The sequence below is a fragment of the Pleurodeles waltl genome, unplaced genomic scaffold (assembly GCF_031143425.1).
Source record: "Pleurodeles waltl isolate 20211129_DDA unplaced genomic scaffold, aPleWal1.hap1.20221129 scaffold_69, whole genome shotgun sequence".
Lineage (NCBI taxonomy): Eukaryota > Metazoa > Chordata > Amphibia > Caudata > Salamandridae > Pleurodeles > Pleurodeles waltl.
Genome location: NW_027150390.1, coordinates 1,901,919 through 1,921,746, shown reverse-complemented (window position 1 = coordinate 1,921,746; position 19,828 = coordinate 1,901,919). Strand labels below are relative to the sequence as shown.

General features: G+C 46.9%; 3 non-coding genes across 3 annotated transcripts; all 3 read left to right on the top strand.

The window, feature by feature from the left end:
• The first annotated feature begins 3,974 nt into the window (after positions 1 to 3,974).
• TRNAR-UCG (transfer RNA arginine (anticodon UCG)) lies at positions 3,975 to 4,046 on the top strand. The gene has a single exon. It is a non-coding gene; the product is annotated as a tRNA-Arg (tRNA).
• A 7,898-nt stretch (positions 4,047 to 11,944) lies between these two features.
• Positions 11,945 to 12,016, top strand: TRNAG-UCC (transfer RNA glycine (anticodon UCC)). The gene has a single exon. It is a non-coding gene; the product is annotated as a tRNA-Gly (tRNA).
• Positions 12,017 to 15,682: 3,666 nt separating this feature from the next.
• TRNAG-UCC (transfer RNA glycine (anticodon UCC)) lies at positions 15,683 to 15,754 on the top strand. Its single transcript has one exon. It is a non-coding gene; the product is annotated as a tRNA-Gly (tRNA).
• Positions 15,755 to 19,828: the final 4,074 nt, after the last annotated feature.

Genomic DNA, 19,828 nt, shown 5'->3' with positions numbered 1-19,828 from the left:
CCTATGACTGACTGTGAGAGGGGAAGGCGAAGATTTTCTGCACCCAGCATGCCTTGTGACATTCTTAGGCAAATGAGGTGAGAGCCCTGCCAGAATAGCTCCAGCAATCCCATGCCACTCCTCTGAAGGCTCCTGATCTGCATAACCACAGCATTTTGAGCAGGAAGCAGAGTGGCGCAGCGGAAGCGTGCTGGGCCCATAACCCAGAGGTCGATGGATCGAAACCATCCTCTGCTAGCATGGATTGATTCTTTTTCTTGTGAGGACCACTCTCTCGTTTCCACGCTGCCAGAGCGGAAAACAGCAGGCTTGTGCCAGCTTTTTGTGGGAAGAGACTGCTCAACTATCGGTCTCTGCTCAAAGTCAGGGAGACAGATGGTCAGAGAATCAACCCTACACTTCAAAGGAAATGATGCACAGTTATGACCATTAACGAAAGATGGGACCCTCGCACTTCTTTCTGAGGCTGCTTGGAACGTTATTATTCCCTTTTTTTGTCCTGCTATTATCAATCTCCTGTGAATTTCGTGGAGCTGTTTTCTTTCTCTACCCTGCTGTTTTTCCCTTGCTGCCAATATATGCTTATTTCAATGATTTGAACTGCTGCTTTCCCTTTCTCCTTTTCTGCGCAGCTTTTGCATTGGTTTCAATCTCCAGTTCCTTAGCAGTTGCAAGAACTTTTTTCCTGATTTTCATGTTGGTCTGTAAACCAAAAATACCTCTGATACTGGTGCAATATAGTCAGTGAACTCAGGATTGTGATGTCTAGAGTTTTAAAAAAAACATATGCCACGGAGCGTTGGTGGTATAGTGGTGAGCATAGCTGCCTTCCAAGCAGGTGACCCGGGTTCGATTCCCGGCCAACGCAGTGCTAATATTTATACATTAAGCAAGCTGTAGCTATTCTAACGCAATATGTTAAAAAAAAGAGAAATATCTTGACCAGATTACTCAGCTATTAGATAAATAATAAACAAAGACATAGGCAGGCATCACAAAAGCCCCGTCTGCGACTTTCTATGTCCTGAAATTTTTATATTTTACAAACAGCAGTCACCACTCACAACTGCTGGTAATAAATGGGCTGCAGGGGGGCAGGCAATGAAACGGCTAAGCCCTTCTGCCCGACCAGCCTTTAGAACTGCAGCATCTCTGCAGTAAAAAGTGTTTCAGGTCAATATCTCTCCCCTGGAAAAAATGTGCGAGACCCACCACCGATAAATGTGGCAAAAGTCCCCAACATTTTCTGCATATTTGTGCTCTTACCTGAAAGCAGCGCCACCTTGTAGTCATCGCAGGCAACTGCAGCATACAACCAAATTTATCCGAGAGCAAGGTGAAAGAAACCCAAGGGAACAGCCCCTGTCTGCAGCAGGAAGGTTGGCTGCTTCGAATGGACAGAACTTCCAGTCCTAAGTCCACTCACGTCCCGAACGCTCAGCCCTCACCGGGTGCACCTCTGGCTCCCAGGTAAGGCCAAAACCTGAGCATGGTAGCGCAGGATCACAGAGAAGGAGCGGGTGGGGGTGCTTCTGTCTTGACAAAGGCGTGACATGGCTAGTGACTGAGAGGGCCTTGACTTTCCCCTATGACTGACTGTGAGAGGGGAAGGCGAAGATTTTCTGCACCCAGCATGCCTTGTGACATTCTTAGGCAAATGAGGTGAGAGCCCTGCCAGAATAGCTCCAGCGATCCCATGCCACTCCTCTGAAGGCTCCTGATCTGCATAACCACAGCATTTTGAACAGGAAGCAGAGTGGCGCAGCGGAAGTGTGCTGGGCCCATAACCCAGAGGTCGATGGATCGAAACCATTCTCTGCTAGCATGGATTGATTTTTTTTCTTGTGAGGACCACTCTCTTGTTTCCACGCTGCCAGAGCGGAAAACAGCAGGCTTGTGCCAGCTTTTTGTGGGAAGAGACTGCTCAACTATCGGTCTCTGCTCAAAGTCAGGGAGACAGATGGTCAGAGAATCAACCCTACACTTCAAAGGAAATGATGCACAGTTATGACCATTAACGAAAGATGGGACCCTCGCACTTCTTTCTGAGCCTGCTTGGAACGTTATTATTCCCTTTTTTTGTCCTGCTATTATCAATCTCCTGTGAATTTCGTGGAGCTGTTTTCTTTCTCTACCCTGCTGTTTTTCCCTTGCTGCCAATATATGCTAATTTCAATGATTTGAACTGCTGCTTTCCCTTTCTCCTTTTCTGCGCAGCTTTTGCATTGGTTTCAATCTCCAGTTCCTTAGCAGTTGCAAGAACTTTTTTCCTGATTTTCATGTTGGTCTGTACACCAAAAATACCTCTGATACTGGTGCAATATAGTCATTGAACTCAGGGTTGTGATGTCTAGAGTTTAAAAAAAACATATGCCACGGAGCGTTGGTGGTATAGTGGTGAGCATAGCTCCCTTCCAAGCAGTTGACCCGGGTTCGATTCCCGGCCAACGCAGTGCTAATATTTATACATTAAGCAAGCTGTAGCTATTCTAACGCAATATGTTAAAAAAAAGAGAAATATCTTGACCAGATTACTCAGCTATTAGATAAATAATAAACAAAGACATATGCAGGCATCCCAAAAGCCCCATCTGCGACTTTCTATGTCCTGAAATTTTTATATTTTACAAACAGCAGTCACCACTCACAACTGCTGGTAATAAATGGGCTGCAGGGGGGCAGGCAATGAAACGGCTAAGCCCTTCTGCCCGACCAGCCTTTAGAACTGCAGCATCTCTGCAGTAAAAAGTGTTTCAGGTCAATATCTCTCCCCTGGAAAAAATGTGCGAGACCCACCACCGATAAATGTGGCAAAAGTCCCCAACATTTTCTGCATATTTGTGCTCTTACCTGAAAGCAGCGCCACCTTGTAGTCATCGCAGGCAACTGCAGCATACAACCAAATTTATCCGAGAGCAAGGTGAAAGAAACCCAAGGGAACAGCCCCTGTCTGCAGCAGGAAGGTTGGCTGCTTCGAATGGACAGAACTTCCAGTCCTAAGTCCACTCACGTCCCGAACGCTCATACCGGGCAAGCCCTCACCGGGTGCACCTCTGGCTCCCAGGTAAGGCCAAAACCTGAGCATGGTAGCGCAGGATCACAGAGAAGGAGCGGGTGGCGGTGCTTCTGTCTTGACAAAGGCGTGACATGGCTAGTGACTGAGAGGGCCTTGACTTTCCCCTATGACTGACTGTGAGAGGGGAAGGCGAAGATTTTCTGCACCCAGCATGCCTTGTGACATTCTTAGGCAAATGAGGTGAGAGCCCTGCCAGAATAGCTCCAGCGATCCCATGCCACTCCTCTGAAGGCTCCTGATCTGGATAACCAGAGTATTTTGAACAGGAAGCAGAGTGGCGCAGCGGAAGTGTGCTGGGCCCATAACCCAGAGGTCGATGGATCGAAACCATCCTCTGCTAGCATGGATTGATTTTTTTTCTTGTGAGGACCACTCTCTCGTTTCCACGCTGCCAGAGCGGAAAACAGCAGGCTTGTGCCAGCTTTTTGTGGGAAGAGACTGCTCAACTATCGGTCTCTGCTCAAAGTCAGGGAGACAGATGGTCAGAGAATCAACCCTACACTTCAAAGGAAATGATGCACAGTTATGACCATTAAAGAAAGATGGGACCCTCGCACTTCTTTCTGAGCCTGCTTGGAACGTTATTATTCCCTTTTTTTGTCCTGCTATTATCAATCTCCTGTGAATTTCGTGGAGCTGTTTTCTTTCTCTACCCTGCTGTTTTTCCCTTGCTGCCAATATATGCTTATTTCAATGATTTGAACTGCTGCTTTCCCTTTCTCCTTTTCTGCGCAGCTTTTGCATTGGTTTCAATCTCCAGTTCCTTAGCAGTTGCAAGAACTTTTTTCCTGATTTTCATGTTGGTCTGTAAACCAAAAATACCTCTGATACTGGTGCAATATAGTCATGTAACTCAGGGTTGTGATGTCTAGAGTTTAAAAAAAACATATGCCACGGAGCGTTGGTGGTATAGTGGTGAGCATAGCTGCCTTCGAAGCAGTTGACCCTGGTTCGATTCCCGGCCAACGCAGTACTAATATTTATACATTAAGCAAGCTGTAGCTATTCTAATGCAATATGTTAAAAAAAAGATAAATATCTTGACCAGATTACTCAGCTATTAGATAAATAATAAACAAAGACATAGGCAGGCATCCCAAAATCCTCGTCTGCGACTTTCTATGTCCTGAAATTTTTATATTTTACAAACAGCAGTCACCACTCACAACTGCTGGTAATAAATGGGCTGCAGGGGGGCAGGCAATGAAACGGCTAAGCCCTTCTGCCCGACCAGCCTTTAGAACTGCAACATCTCTGCAGTAAAAAGTGTTTCAGGTCAATATCTCTCACCTGGAAAAAATGTGCGAGACCCACCACCGATAAATGTGGCAAAAGTCCCCAACATTTTCTGCATATTTGTGCTCTTACCTGAAAGCAGCGCCACCTTGTAGTCATCGCAGGCAACTGCAGCATACAACCAAATTTATCGGAGAGCAAGGTGAAAGAAACCCAAGGGAACAGCCCCTGTCTGCAGCAGGAAGGTTGGCTGCTTCGAATGGACAGAACTTCCAGTCCTAAGTCCACTCACGTCCCGAACGCTCATACCATGCAAGCCCTCACCTGGTGCACCTCTGGCTCCCAGGTAAGGCCAAAACCTGAGCATGGTAGCGCAGGATCACAGAGAAGGAGCGGGTGGGGGTGCTTCTGTCTTGACAAAGGCGTGACATGGCTAGTGACTGAGAGGGCCTTGACTTTCCCCTATGACTGACTGTGAGAGGGGAAGGCAAAGATTTTCTGCACCCAGCATGCCTTGTGACATTCTTAGGCAAATGAGGTGAGAGCCCTGCCAGAATAGCTCCAGCGATCCCATGCCACTCCTCTGAAGGCTCCTGATCTGCATAACCACAGCATTTTGAGCAGGAAGCAGAGTGGCGCAGCGGAAGCGTGCTGGGCCCATAACCCAGAGGTCGATGGATCGAAACCATCCTCTGCTAGCATGGATTGATTTTTTTTCTTGTGAGGACCACTCTCTCGTTTCCACGCTGCCAGAGCGGAAAAAAGCAGGCTTGTGCCAGCTTTTTGTGGGAAGAGACTGCTCAACTATCGGTCTCTGCTCAAAGTCAGGTAGACAGATGGTCAGAGAATCAACCCTACACTTCAAAGGAAATGATGCACAGTTATGACCATTAACGAAAGATGGGACCCTCGCACTTCTTTCTGAGGCTGCTTGGAACGTTATTATTCCCTTTTTTTGTCCTGCTATTATCAATCTCCTGTGAATTTCGAGGAGCTGTTTTCTTTCTCTACCCTGCTGTTTTTCCCTTGCTGCCAATATATGCTTATTTCAATGATTTGAACTGCTGCTTTCCCTTTCTCCTTTTCTGCGCAGCTTTTGCATTGGTTTCAATCTCCAGTTCCTTAGCAGTTGCAAGAACTTTTTTCCTGATTTTCATGTTGGTCTGTAAACCAAAAATACCTCTGATACTGGTGCAATATAGTCATTGAACTCAGGGTTGTGATGTCTAGAGTTTAAAAAAAACATATGCCATGGAGTGCTGGTGGTATAGTGGTGAGCATAGCTACCTTCCAAGCAGTTGACCCGGGTTCGATTCCCGGCCAACGCAGTGCTAATATTTATACATTAAGCAAGCTGTAGCTATTCTAACGCAATATGTTAAAAAAAAGAGAAATATCTTGACCAGATTACTCAGCTATTAGATAAATAATAAACAAAGACATCGGCAGGCTTCTCAAAAGCCCCGTCTGCGACTTTCTATGTCCTGAAATTTTTATATTTTACAAACAGCAGTCACCACTCACAACTGCTGGTAATAAATGGGCTGCAGGGGGGCAGGCAATGAAACGGCTAAGCCCTTCTGCCCGACCAGCCTTTAGAACTGCAGCATCTCTGCAGTAAAAAGTGTTTCAGGTCAATATCTCTCCCCTGGAAAAAATGTGCGAGACCCACCACCGATAAATGTGGCAAAAGTCCCCAACATTTTCTGCATATTTGTGCTCTTACCTGAAAGCAGCGCCACCTTGTAGTCATCGCAGGCAACTGCAGCATACAACCAAATTTATCCGAGAGCAAGGTGAAAGAAACCCAAGGGAACAGCCCCTGTCTGCAGCAGGAAGGTTGGCTGCTTCGAATGGACAGAACTTCCAGTCCTAAGTCCACTCACGTCCCGAACGCTCATACCGGGCAAGCCCTCACCGGGTGCACCTCTGGCTCCCAGGTAAGGCCAAAACCTGAGCATTGTAGCGCAGGATCACAGAGAAGGAGCGGGTGGGGGTGCTTCTGTCTTGACAAAGGCGTGACATGGCTAGTGACTGAGAGGGCCTTGACTTTCCCCTATGACTGACTGTGAGAGGGGAAGGCGAAGATTTTCTGCACCCAGCATGCCTTGTGACATTCTTAGGCAAATGAGGTGAGAGCCCTGCCAGAATAGCTCCAGCAATCCCATGCCACTCCTCTGAAGGCTCCTGATCTGCATAACCACAGCATTTTGAGCAGGAAGCAGAGTGGCGCAGCGGAAGCGTGCTGGGCCCATAACCCAGAGGTCGATGGATCGAAACCGTCCTCTGCTAGCATGGATTGATTTTTTTTCTTGTGAGGACCACTCTCTCATTTCCACGCTGCCAGAGCGGAAAACAGCAGGCTTGTGCCAGCTTTTTGTGGGAAGAGACTGCTCAACTATCGGTCTCTGCTCAAAGTCAGGGAGACAGATGGTCAGAGAATCAACCCTACACTTCAAAGGAAATGATGCACAGTTATGACCATTAACGAAAGATGGGACCCTCGCACTTCTTTCTGAGGCTGCTTGGAACGTTATTATTCCCTTTTTTTGTCCTGCTATTATCAATCTCCTGTGAATTTCGTGGAGCTGTTTTCTTTCTCTACCCTGCTGTTTTTCCCTTGCTGCCAATATATGCTTATTTCAATGATTTGAACTGCTGCTTTCCCTTTCTCCTTTTCTGCGCAGCTTTTGCATTGGTTTCAATCTCCAGTTCCTTAGCAGTTGCAAGAACTTTTTTCCTGATTTTCATGTTGGTTTGTAAACCAAAAATACCTCTGATACTGGTGCAATATAGTCATTGAACTCAGGGTTGTGATGTCTAGAGTTTAAAAAAAACATATGCCATGGAGCGTTGGTGGTATAGTGGTGAGCATAGCTGCCTTCCAAGCAGTTGACCCAGGTTCGATTCCCGGCCAACGCAGTGCTAATATTTATACATTAAGCAAGCTGTAGCTATTCTAACGCAATATGTTAAAAAAAGAGAAATATCTTGACCAGATTACTCAGCTATTAGATAAATAATAAACAAAGACATAGGCAGGCATCCCAAAAGCCCCGTCTGCGACTTTCTATGTCCTGAAATTTTTATATTTTACAAACAGCAGTCACCACTCACAACTGCTGGTAATAAATGGGCTGCAGGGGGGCAGGCAATGAAACGGCTAAGCCCTTCTGCCCGACCAGCCTTTAGAACTGCAGCATCTCTGCAGTAAAAAGTGTTTCAGGTCAATATCTCTCCCCTGGAAAAAATGTGCGAGACCCACCACCGATAAATGTGGCAAAAGTCCCCAACATTTTCTGCATATTTGTGCTCTTACCTGAAAGCAGCGCCACCTTGTAGTCATCGCAGGGAACTGCAGCATACAACCAAATTTATCCGAGAGCAAGGTGAAAGAAACCCAAGGGGACAGCCTCTGTCTGCAGCAGGAAGGTTGGCTGCTTCGAATGGACAGAACTTCCAGTCCTAAGTCCACTCACGCTCCCAAACGCTCATACCGGGCAAGCCCTCACCGGGTGCACCTCTGGCTCACAGGTAAGGCCAAAACCTGAGCATTGTAGCGCAGGATCACAGAGAAGGAGCGGGTGGGGGTGCTTCTGTCTTGACAAAGGCGTGACATGGCTAGTGACTGAGAGGGCCTTGACTTTCCCCTATGACTGACTGTGAGAGGGGAAGGCGAAGATTTTCTGCACCCAGCATGCCTTGTGACATTCTTAGGCAAATGAGTTGAGAGCCCTGCCAGAATAGCTCCAGCAATCCCATGCCACTCCTCTGAAGGCTCCTGATCTGCATAACCACAGCATTTTGAGCAGGAAGCAGAGTGGCGCAGCGGAAGCGTGCTGGGCCCATAACCCAGAGGTCGATGGATCGATACCATCCTCTGCTAGCATGGATTGATTTTTTTTCTTGTGAGGACCACTCTCTCGTTTCCACGCTGCCAGAGCGGAAAACAGCAGGCTTGTGCCAGCTTTTTGTGGGAAGAGACTGCTCAACTATCGGTCTCTGCTCAAAGTCAGGGAGACAGATGGTCAGAGAATCAACCCTACACTTCAAAGGAAATGATGCACAGTTATGACCATTAACGAAAGATGGGACCCTCGCACTTCTTTCTGAGGCTGCTTGGAACGTTATTATTCCCTTTTTTTGTCCTGCTATTATCAATCTCCTGTGAATTTCGTAGAGCTGTTTTCTTTCTCTACCCTGCTGTTTTTCCCTTGCTGCCAATATATGCTTATTTCAATGATTTGGACTGCTGCTTTCCCTTTCTCATTTTCTGCGCAGCTTTTGCATTGGTTTCAATCTCCAGTTCCTTAGCAGTTGCAAGAACTTTTTTCCTGATTTTCATGTTGGTCTGTAAACCAAAAATACCTCTGATACTGGTGCAATATAGTCATTGAACTCAGGGTTGTGATGTCTAGAGTTTAAAAAAAACATATGCCATGGAGCGTTGGTGGTATAGTGGTGAGCATAGCTGCCTTCCAAGCAGTTGACCTGGGTTTGATTCCCGGCCAACGCAGTGCTAATATTTATACATTAAGCAAGCTGTAGCTATTCTAACGCAATATGTTAAAAAAAAGATAAATATCTTGACCAGATTACTCAGCTATTAGATAAATAATAAACAAAGACATAGGCAGGCATCCCAAAAGCCCCGTCTGCGACTTTCTATGTCCTGAAATTTTTAAATTTTACAAACAGCAGTCACCACTCACAAATGCTGGTAATAAATGGGCTGCAGGGGGGCAGGCAATGAAACGGCTAAGCCCTTCTGCCCGACCAGCCTTTAGAACTGCAGCATCTCTGCAGTAAAAAGTGTTTCAGGTCAATATCTCTCCCCTGGAAAAAATGTGCGAGACCCACCACCGATAAATGTGGCAAAAGTCCCCAACATTTTCTGCATATTTGTGCTCTTACCTGAAAGCAGCGCCACCTTGTAGTCATCGCAGGCAACTGCAGCATACAACCAAATTTATCCGAGAGCAAGGTGAAAGAAACCCAAGGGAACAGCCCCTGTCTGCAGCAGGAAGGTTGGCTGCTTCGAATGGACAGAACTTCCAGTCCTAAGTCCACTCACGTCCCGAACGCTCATACCGGGCAAGCCCTCACCGGGTGCACCTCTGGCTCCCAGGTAAGGCCAAAACCTGAGCATGGTAGCGCAGGATCACAGAGAAGGAGCGGGTGGGGGTGCTTCTGTCTTGACAAAGGCGTGACATGGCTAGTGACTGAGAGGGCCTTGACTTTCCCCTATGACTGACTGTGAGAGGGGAAGGCGAAGATTTTCTGCACCCAGCATGCCTTGTGACATTCTTAGGCAAATGAGGTGAGAGCCCTGCCAGAATAGCTCCAGCGATCCCATGCCACTCCTCTGAAGGCTCCTGATCTGCATAACCACAGCATTTTGAACAGGAAGCTGAGTGGCGCAGCGGAAGTGTGCTGGGCCCATAACCCAGAGGTCGATGGATCGAAACCATTCTCTGCTAGCATGGATTGATTTTTTTTCTTGTGAGGACCACTCTCTCGTTTCCACGCTGCCAGAGCGGAAAACAGCAGGCTTGTGCCAGCTTTTTGTGGGAAGAGACTGCTCAACTATCGGTCTCTGCTCAAAGTCAGGGAGACAGATGGTCAGAGAATCAACCCTACACTTCAAAGGAAATGATGCACAGTTATGACCATTAACGAAAGATAGGACCCTCGCACTTCTTTCTGAGCCTGCTTGGAACGTTATTATTCCCTTTTTTTGTCCTGCTATTATCAATCTCCTGTGAATTTCGTGGAGCTGTTTTCTTTCTCTACCCTGCTGTTTTTCCCTTGCTGCCAATATATGCTTATTTCAATGATTTGAACTGCTGCTTTCCCTTTCTCCTTTTCTGCGCAGCTTTTGCATTGGTTTCAATCTCCAGTTCCTTAGCAGTTGCAAGAACTTTTTTCCTGATTTTCATGTTGGTCTGTACACCAAAAATACCTCTGATACTGGTGCAATATAGTCATTGAACTCAGGGTTGTGATGTCTAGAGTTTAAAAAAAACATATGCCACGGAGCGATGGTGGTATAGTGGTGAGCATAGCTCCCTTCCAAGCAGTTGACCCGGGTTCGATTCCCAGCAAACGCAGTGCTAATATTTATACATTAAGCAAGCTGTAGCTATTCTAACGCAATATGTTAAAAAAAAGAGAAATATCTTGACCAGATTACTCAGCTATTAGATAAATAATAAACAAAGACATATGCAGGCATCCCAAAAGCCCCGTCTGCGACTTTCTATGTCCTGAAATTTTTATATTTTACAAACAGCAGTCACCACTCACAACTGCTGGTAATAAATGGGCTGCAGGGGGGCAGGCAATGAAACGGCTAAGCCCTTCTGCCCGACCAGCCTTTAGAACTGCAGCATCTCTGCAGTAAAAAGTGTTTCAGGTCAATATCTCTCCCCTGGAAAAAATGTGCGAGACCCACCACCGATAAATGTGGCAAAAGTCCCCAACATTTTCTGCATATTTGTGCTCTTACCTGAAAGCAGCGCCACCTTGTAGTCATCGCAGGCAACTGCAGCATACAACCAAATTTATCCGAGAGCAAGGTGAAAGAAACCCAAGGGAACAGCCCCTGTCTGCAGCAGGAAGGTTGGCTGCTTCGAATGGACAGAACTTCCAGTCCTAAGTCCACTCACGTCCCGAACGCTCATACCGGGCAAGCCCTCACCGGGTGCACCTCTGGCTCCCAGGTAAGGCCAAAACCTGAGCATGGTAGCGCAGGATCACAGAGAAGGAGCGGGTGGGGGTGCTTCTGTCTTGACAAAGGCGTGACATGGCTAGTGACTGAGAGGGCCTTGACTTTCCCCTATGACTGACTGTGAGAGGGGAAGGCGAAGATTTTCTGCACCCAGCATGCCTTGTGACATTCTTAGGCAAATGAGGTGAGAGCCCTGCCAGAATAGCTCCAGCGATCCCATGCCACTCCTCTGAAGGCTCCTGATCTGGATAACCAGAGTATTTTGAACAGGAAGCAGAGTGGCGCAGCGGAAGTGTGCTGGGCCCATAACCCAGAGGTCGATGGATCGAAACCATCCTCTGCTAGCATGGATTGATTTTTTTTCTTGTGAGGACCACTCTCTCGTTTCCACGCTGCCAGAGCGGAAAACAGCAGGCTTGTGCCAGCTTTTTGTGGGAAGAGACTGCTCAACTATCGGTCTCTGCTCAAAGTCAGGGAGACAGATGGTCAGAGAATCAACCCTACACTTCAAAGGAAATGATGCACAGTTATGACCATTAAAGAAAGATGGGACCCTCGCACTTCTTTCTGAGCCTGCTTGGAACGTTATTATTCCCTTTTTTTGTCCTGCTATTATCAATCTCCTGTGAATTTCGTGGAGCTGTTTTCTTTCTCTACCCTGCTGTTTTTCCCTTGCTGCCAATATATGCTTATTTCAATGATTTGAACTGCTGCTTTCCCTTTCTCCTTTTCTGCGCAGCTTTTGCATTGGTTTCAATCTCCAGTTCCTTAGCAGTTGCAAGAACTTTTTTCCTGATTTTCATGTTGGTCTGTAAACCAAAAATACCTCTGATACTGGTGCAATATAGTCATTGAACTCAGGGTTGTGATGTCTAGAGTTTAAAAAAAACATATGCCATGGAGCGTTGGTGGTATAGTGGTGAGCATAGCTGCCTTCCAAGCAGTTGACCCGGGTTCGATTCCCGGCCAACGCAGTGCTAATATTTATACATTAAGCAAGCTGTAGCTATTCTAACGCAATATGTTAAAAAAAAGAGAAATATCTTGACCAGATTACTCAGCTATTAGAAAATAATAAACAAAGACATAGGCAGGCATCCCAAAAGCCCCGTCTGCGACTTTCTATGTCCTGAAATTTTTATATTTTACAAACAGCAGTCACCACTCACAACTGCTGGTAATAAATGGGCTGCAGGGGGGCAGGCAATGAAACGGCTAAGCCCTTCTGCCCGACCAGCCTTTAGAACTGCAGCATCTCTGCAGTAAAAAGTGTTTCAGGTCAATATCTCTCCCCTGGAAAAAATGTGCGAGACCCACCACCGATAAATGTGGCAAAAGTCCCCAACATTTTCTGCATATTTGTGCTCTTACCTGAAAGCAGCGCCACCTTGTAGTCATCGCAGGGAACTGCAGCATACAACCAAATTTATCCGAGAGCAAGGTGAAAGAAACCCAAGGGGACAGCCTCTGTCTGCAGCAGGAAGGTTGGCTGCTTCGATTGGACAGAACTTCCAGTCCTAAGTCCACTCACGCTCCCAAACGCTCATACCGAGCAAGCCCTCACCGGGTGCACCTCTGGCTCCCAAGTAAGGCCAAAACCTGAGCATTGTAGCGCAGGATCACAGAGAAGGAGCGGGTGGGGGTGCTTCTGTCTTGACAAATGCGTGACATGGCTAGTGACTGAGAGGGCCTTGACTTTCCCCTATGACTGACTGTGAGAGGGGAAGGCGAAGATTTTCTGCACCCAGCATGCCTTGTGACATTCTTAGGCAAATGAGGTGAGAGCCCTGCCAGAATAGCTCCAGCAATCCCATGCCACTCCTCTGAAGGCTCCTGATCTGCATAACCACAGCATTTTGAGCAGGAAGCAGAGTGGGGCAGCGGAAGCGTGCTGGGCCCATAACCCAGAGGTCGATGGATCGAAACCATCCTCTGCTAGCATGGATTGATTTTTTTTCTTGTGAGGACCACTCTCTCGTTTCCACGCTGCCAGAGCGGAAAACAGCAGGCTTGTGCCAGCTTTTTGTGGGAAGAGACTGCTCAACTATCGGTCTCTGCTCAAAGTCAGGGAGACAGATGGTCAGAGAATCAACCCTACACTTCAAAGGAAATGATGCACAGTTATGACCATTAACGAAAGATGGGACCCTCGCACTTCTTTCTGAGGCTGCTTGGAACGTTATTATTCCCTTTTTTTGTCCTGCTATTATCAATCTCCTGTGAATTTCGTGGAGCTGTTTTCTTTCTCTACCCTGCTGTTTTTCCCTTGCTGCCAATATATGCTTATTTCAATGATTTGAACTGCTGCTTTCCCTTTCTCCTTTTCTGCGCAGCTTTTGCATTGGTTTCAATCTCCAGTTCCTTAGCAGTTGCAAGAACTTTTTTCCTGATTTTCATGTTGGTCTGTAAACCAAAAATACCTCTGATACTGGTGCAATATAGTCATTGAACTCAGGGTTGTGATGTCTAGAGTTTAAAAAAAACATATGCCATGGAGGGTTGGTGGTATAGTGGTGAGCATAGCTGCCTTCCAAGCAGTTGACCCGGGTTCGATTCCCGGCCAACGCAGCGCTAATATTTATACATTAAGCAAGCTGTAGCTATTCTAACGCAATATGTTAAAAAAAAGAGAAATATCTTGACCAGATTACTCAGCTATTAGATAAATAATAAACAAAGACATAGGCAGGCATCCCAAAAGCCCCGTCTGCGACTTTCTATGTCCTGAAATTTTTATATTTTACAAACAGCAGTCACCACTCACAACTGCTGGTAATAAATGGGCTGCAGGGGGGCAGGCAATGAAACGGCTAAGCCCTTCTGCCCGACCAGCCTTTAGAACTGCAGCATCTCTGCAGTAAAAAGTGTTTCAGGTCAATATCTCTCCCCTGGAAAAAATGTGCGAGACCCACCACCGATAAATGTGGCAAAAGTCCCCAACATTTTCTGCATATTTGTGCTCTTACCTGAAAGCAGCGCCACCTTGTAGTCATCGCAGGCAACTGCAGCATACACCCAAATTTATCCGAGAGCAAGGTGAAAAAAACCCAAGGGAACAGCCCCTGTCTGCAGCAGGAAGGTTGGCTGCTTCGAATGGACAGAACTTCCAGTCCTAAGTCCACTCATGTCCCGAACGCTCCCAAACGCTCATACCGGGCAAGCCCTCACCGGGTGCACCTCTGGCTCCCAGGTAAGGCCAAAACCTGAGCATGGTAGCGCAGGATCACAGAGAAGGAGCGGGAGGGGGTGCTTCTGTCTTGACAAAGGCGTGACATGGCTAGTGACTGAGAGGGCCTTGACTTTCCCCTATGACTGACTGTGAGAGGGGAAGGCGAAGATTTTCTGCACCCAGCATGCCTTGTGACATTCTTAGGCAAATGAGGTGAGAGCCCTGCCAGAATAGCTCCAGCGATCCCATGCCACTCCTCTGAAGGCTCCTGATCTGCATAACCACAGCATTTTGAACAGGAAGCAGAGTGGCGCAGCGGAAGCGTGATGGGCCCATAACCCAGAGGTCGATGGATCGAAACCATCCTCTGCTAGCATGGATTGATTTTTTTTCTTGTGAGGACCACTCTCTCGTTTCCACGCTGCCAGAGCGGAAAACAGCAGGCTTGTGCCAGCTTTTTGTGGGAAGAGACTGCTCAACTATCGGTCTCTGCTCAAAGTCAGGGAGACAGATGGTCAGAGAATCAACCCTACACTTCAAAGGAAATGATGCACAGTTATGACCATTAAAGAAAGATGGGACCCTCGCACTTCTTTCTGAGCCTGCTTGGAACGTTATTATTCCCTTTTTTTGTCCTGCTATTATCAATCTCCTGTGAATTTCGTGGAGCTGTTTTCTTTCTCTACCCTGCTGTTTTTCCCTTGCTGCCAATATATGCTTATTTCAATGATTTGAACTGCTGCTTTCCCTTTCTCCTTTTCTGCGCGGCTTTTGCATTGGTTTCAATCTCCAGTTCCTTAGCAGTTGCAAGAACTTTTTTCCTGATTTTCTTGTTGGTCTGTAAACCAAAAATACCTCTGATACTGGTGCAATATAGTCATTGAACTCAGGGTTGTGATGTCTAGAGTTTAAAAAAAACATATGCCACGGAGCGTTGGTGGTATAGTGGTGAGCATAGCTGCCTTCCAAGCAGTTGACCGTCAGCTGTGCCAGCTTTTTGTGGGAAGAGACTGCTCAACTATCGGTCTCTGCTCAAAGTCAGGGAGACAGATGGTCAGAGAATCAACCCTACACTTCAAAGGAAATGATGCACAGTTATGACCATTAACGAAAGATGGGACCCTCGCACTTCTTTCTGAGGCTGCTTGGAACGTTATTATTCCCTTTTTTTGTCCTGCTATTATCAATCTCCTGTGAATTTCGTGGAGCTGTTTTCTTTCTCTACCCTGCTGTTTTTCCCTTGCTGCCAATATATGCTTATTTCAATGATTTGAACTGCTGCTTTCCCTTTCTCCTTTTCTGCGCAGCTTTTGCATTGGTTTCAATCTCCAGTTCCTTAGCAGTTGCAAGAACTTTTTTCCTGATTTTCATGTTGGTCTGTAAACCAAAAATACCTCTGATACTGGTGCAATATAGTCAGTGAACTCAGGATTGTGATGTCTAGAGTTTTAAAAAAAACATATGCCACGGAGCGTTGGTGGTATAGTGGTGAGCATAGCTGCCTTCCAAGCAGTTGACCCGGGTTCGATTCCCGGCCAACGCAGTGCTAATATTTATACATTAAGCAAGCTGTAGCTATTCTAACGCAATATGTTAAAAAAAAGAGAAATATCTTGACCAGATTACTCAGCTATTAGATAAATAATAAACAAAGACATAGGCAGGCATCACAAAAGCCCCGTCTGCGACTTTCTATGTCCTGAAATTTTTATATTTTACAAACAGCAGTCACCACTCACAACTGCTGGTAATAAATGGGCTGCAGGGGGGCAGGCAATGAAACGGCTAAGCCCTTCTGCCCGACCAGCCTTTAGAACTGCAGCATCTCTGCAGTAAAAAGTGTTTCAGGTCAATATCTCTCCCCTGGAAAAAATGTGCGAGACCCACCACCGATAAATGTGGCAAAAGTCCCCAACATTTTCTGCATATTTGTGCTCTTACCTGAAAGCAGCGCCACCTTGTAGTCATCGCAGGCAACTGCAGCATACAACCAAATTTATCCGAGAGCAAGGTGAAAGAAACCCAAGGGAACAGCCCCTGTCTGCAGCAGGAAGGTTGGCTGCTTCGAATGGACAGAACTTCCAGTCCTAAGTCCACTCACGTCCCGAACGCTCAGCCCTCACCGGGTGCACCTCTGGCTCCCAGGTAAGGCCAAAACCTGAGCATGGTAGCGCAGGATCACAGAGAAGGAGCGGGTGGGGGTGCTTCTGTCTTGACAAAGGCGTGACATGGCTAGTGACTGAGAGGGCCTTGACTTTCCCCTATGACTGACTGTGAGAGGGGAAGGCGAAGATTTTCTGCACCCAGCATGCCTTGTGACATTCTTAGGCAAATGAGGTGAGAGCCCTGCCAGAATAGCTCCAGCGATCCCATGCCACTCCTCTGAAGGCTCCTGATCTGCATAACCACAGCATTTTGAACAGGAAGCAGAGTGGCGCAGCGGAAGTGTGCTGTGCCCATAACCCAGAGGTCGATGGATCGAAACCATTCTCTGCTAGCATGGATTGATTTTTTTTCTTGTGAGGACCACTCTCTTGTTTCCACGCTGCCAGAGCGGAAAACAGCAGGCTTGTGCCAGCTTTTTGTGGGAAGAGACTGCTCAACTATCGGTCTCTGCTCAAAGTCAGGGAGACAGATGGTCAGAGAATCAACCCTACACTTCAAAGGAAATGATGCACAGTTATGACCATTAACGAAAGATGGGACCCTCGCACTTCTTTCTGAGCCTGCTTGGAACGTTATTATTCCCTTTTTTTGTCCTGCTATTATCAATCTCCTGTGAATTTCGTGGAGCTGTTTTCTTTCTCTACCCTGCTGTTTTTCCCTTGCTGCCAATATATGCTTATTTCAATGATTTGAACTGCTGCTTTCCCTTTCTCCTTTTCTGCGCAGCTTTTGCATTGGTTTCAATCTCCAGTTCCTTAGCAGTTGCAAGAACTTTTTTCCTGATTTTCATGTTGGTCTGTACACCAAAAATACCTCTGATACTGGTGCAATATAGTCATTGAACTCAGGGTTGTGATGTCTAGAGTTTAAAAAAAACATATGCCACGGAGCGTTGGTGGTATAGTGGTGAGCATAGCTCCCTTCCAAGCAGTTGACCCGGGTTCGATTCCCGGCCAACGCAGTGCTAATATTTATACATTAAGCAAGCTGTAGCTATTCTAACGCAATATGTTAAAAAAAAGAGAAATATCTTGACCAGATTACTCAGCTATTAGATAAATAATAAACAAAGACATATGCAGGCATCCCAAAAGCCCCGTCTGCGACTTTCTATGTCCTGAAATTTTTATATTTTACAAACAGCAGTCACCACTCACAACTGCTGGTAATAAATGGGCTGCAGGGGGGCAGGCAATGAAACGGCTAAGCCCTTCTGCCCGACCAGCCTTTAGAACTGCAGCATCTCTGCAGTAAAAAGTGTTTCAGGTCAATATCTCTCCCCTGGAAAAAATGTGCGAGACCCACCACCGATAAATGTGGCAAAAGTCCCCAACATTTTCTGCATATTTGTGCTCTTACCTGAAAGCAGCGCCACCTTGTAGTCATCGCAGGCAACTGCAGCATACAACCAAATTTATCCGAGAGCAAGGTGAAAGAAACCCAAGGGAACAGCCCCTGTCTGCAGCAGGAAGGTTGGCTGCTTCGAATGGACAGAACTTCCAGTCCTAAGTCCACTCACGTCCCGAACGCTCATACCGGGCAAGCCCTCATCGGGTGCACCTCTGGCTCCCAGGTAAGGCCAAAACCTGAGCATGGTAGCGCAGGATCACAGAGAAGGAGCGGGAGGGGGTGCTTCTGTCTTGACAAAGGCGTGACATGGCTAGTGACTGAGAGGGCCTTGACTTTCCCCTATGACTGACTGTGAGAGGGGAAGGCGAAGATTTTCTGCACCCAGCATGCCTTGTGACATTCTTAGGCAAATGAGGTGAGAGCCCTGCCAGAATAGCTCCAGCGATCCCATGCCACTCCTCTGAAGGCTCCTGATCTGCATAACCACAGCATTTTGAACAGGAAGCAGAGTGGCCCAGCGGAAGTGTGCTGGGCCCATAACCCAGAGGTCGATGGATCGAAACCATCCTCTGCTAGCATGGATTGATTTTTTTTCTTGTGAGGACCACTCTCTCGTTTCCACGCTGCCAGAGCGGAAAACAGCAGGCTTGTGCCAGCTTTTTGTGGGAAGAGACTGCTCAACTATCGGTCTCTGCTCAAAGTCAGGGAGACAGATGGTCAGAGAATCAACCCTACACTTCAAAGGAAATGATGCACAGTTATGACCATTAACGAAAGATGGGACCCTCGCACTTCTTTCTGAGCCTGCTTGGAACGTTATTATTCCCTTTTTTTGTCCTGCTATTATCAATCTCCTGTGAATTTCGTGGAGCTGTTTTCTTTCTCTACCCTGCTGTTTTTCCCTTGCTGCCAATATATGCTTATTTCAATGATTTGAACTGCTGCTTTCCCTTTCTCCTTTTCTGCGCAGCTTTTGCATTGGTTTCAATCTCCAGTTCCTTAGCAGTTGCAAGAACTTTTTTCCTGATTTTCATGTTGGTCTGTACACCAAAAATACCTCTGATACTGGTGCAATATAGTCATTGAACTCAGGGTTGTGATGTCTAGAGTTTAAAAAAAACATTGCCACGGAGTGTTGGTGGTATAGTGGTGAGCATAGCTGCCTTCCAAGCAGTTGACCCGGGTTCGATTCCCGGCCAACGCAGTGCTAATATTTATACATTAAGCAAGCTGTAGCTATTCTAATGCAATATGTTAAAAAAAAGATAAATATCTTGACCAGATTACTCAGCTATTAGATAAATAATAAACAAAGACATAGGCAGGCATCCCAAAAGCCTCGTCTGCGACTTTCTATGTCCTGAAATTTTTATATTTTACAAACAGCAGTCACCACTCACAACTGCTGGTAATAAATGGGCTGCAGGGGGGCAGGCAATGAAACGGCTAAGCCCTTCTGCCCGACCAGCCTTTAGAACTGCAGCATCTCTGCAGTAAAAAGTGTTTCAGGTCAATATCTCTCACCTGGAAAAAATGTGCGAGACCCACCACCGATAAATGTGGCAAAAGTCCCCAACATTTTCTGCATATTTGTGCTCTTACCTGAAAGCAGCGCCACCTTGTAGTCATCGCAGGCAACTGCAGCATACAACCAAATTTATCCGAGAGCAAGGTGAAAGAAACCCAAGGGAACAGCCCCTGTCTGCAGCAGGAAGGTTGGCTGCTTCGAATGGACAGAACTTCCAGTCCTAAGTCCACTCACGTCCCGAACGCTCATACCATGCAAGCCCTCACCTGGTGCACCTCTGGCTCCCAGGTAAGGCCAAAACCTGAGCATGGTAGCGCAGGATCACAGAGAAGGAGCGGGTGGGGGTGCTTCTGTCTTGACAAAGGCGTGACATGGCTAGTGACTGAGAGGGCCTTGACTTTCCCCTATGACTGACTGTGAGAGGGGAAGGCGAAGATTTTCTGCACCCAGCATGCCTTGTGACATTCTTAGGCAAATGAGGTGAGAGCCCTGCCAGAATAGCTCCAGCGATCCCATGCCACTCCTCTGAAGGCTCCTGATCTGCATAACCACAGCATTTTGAGCAGGAAGCAG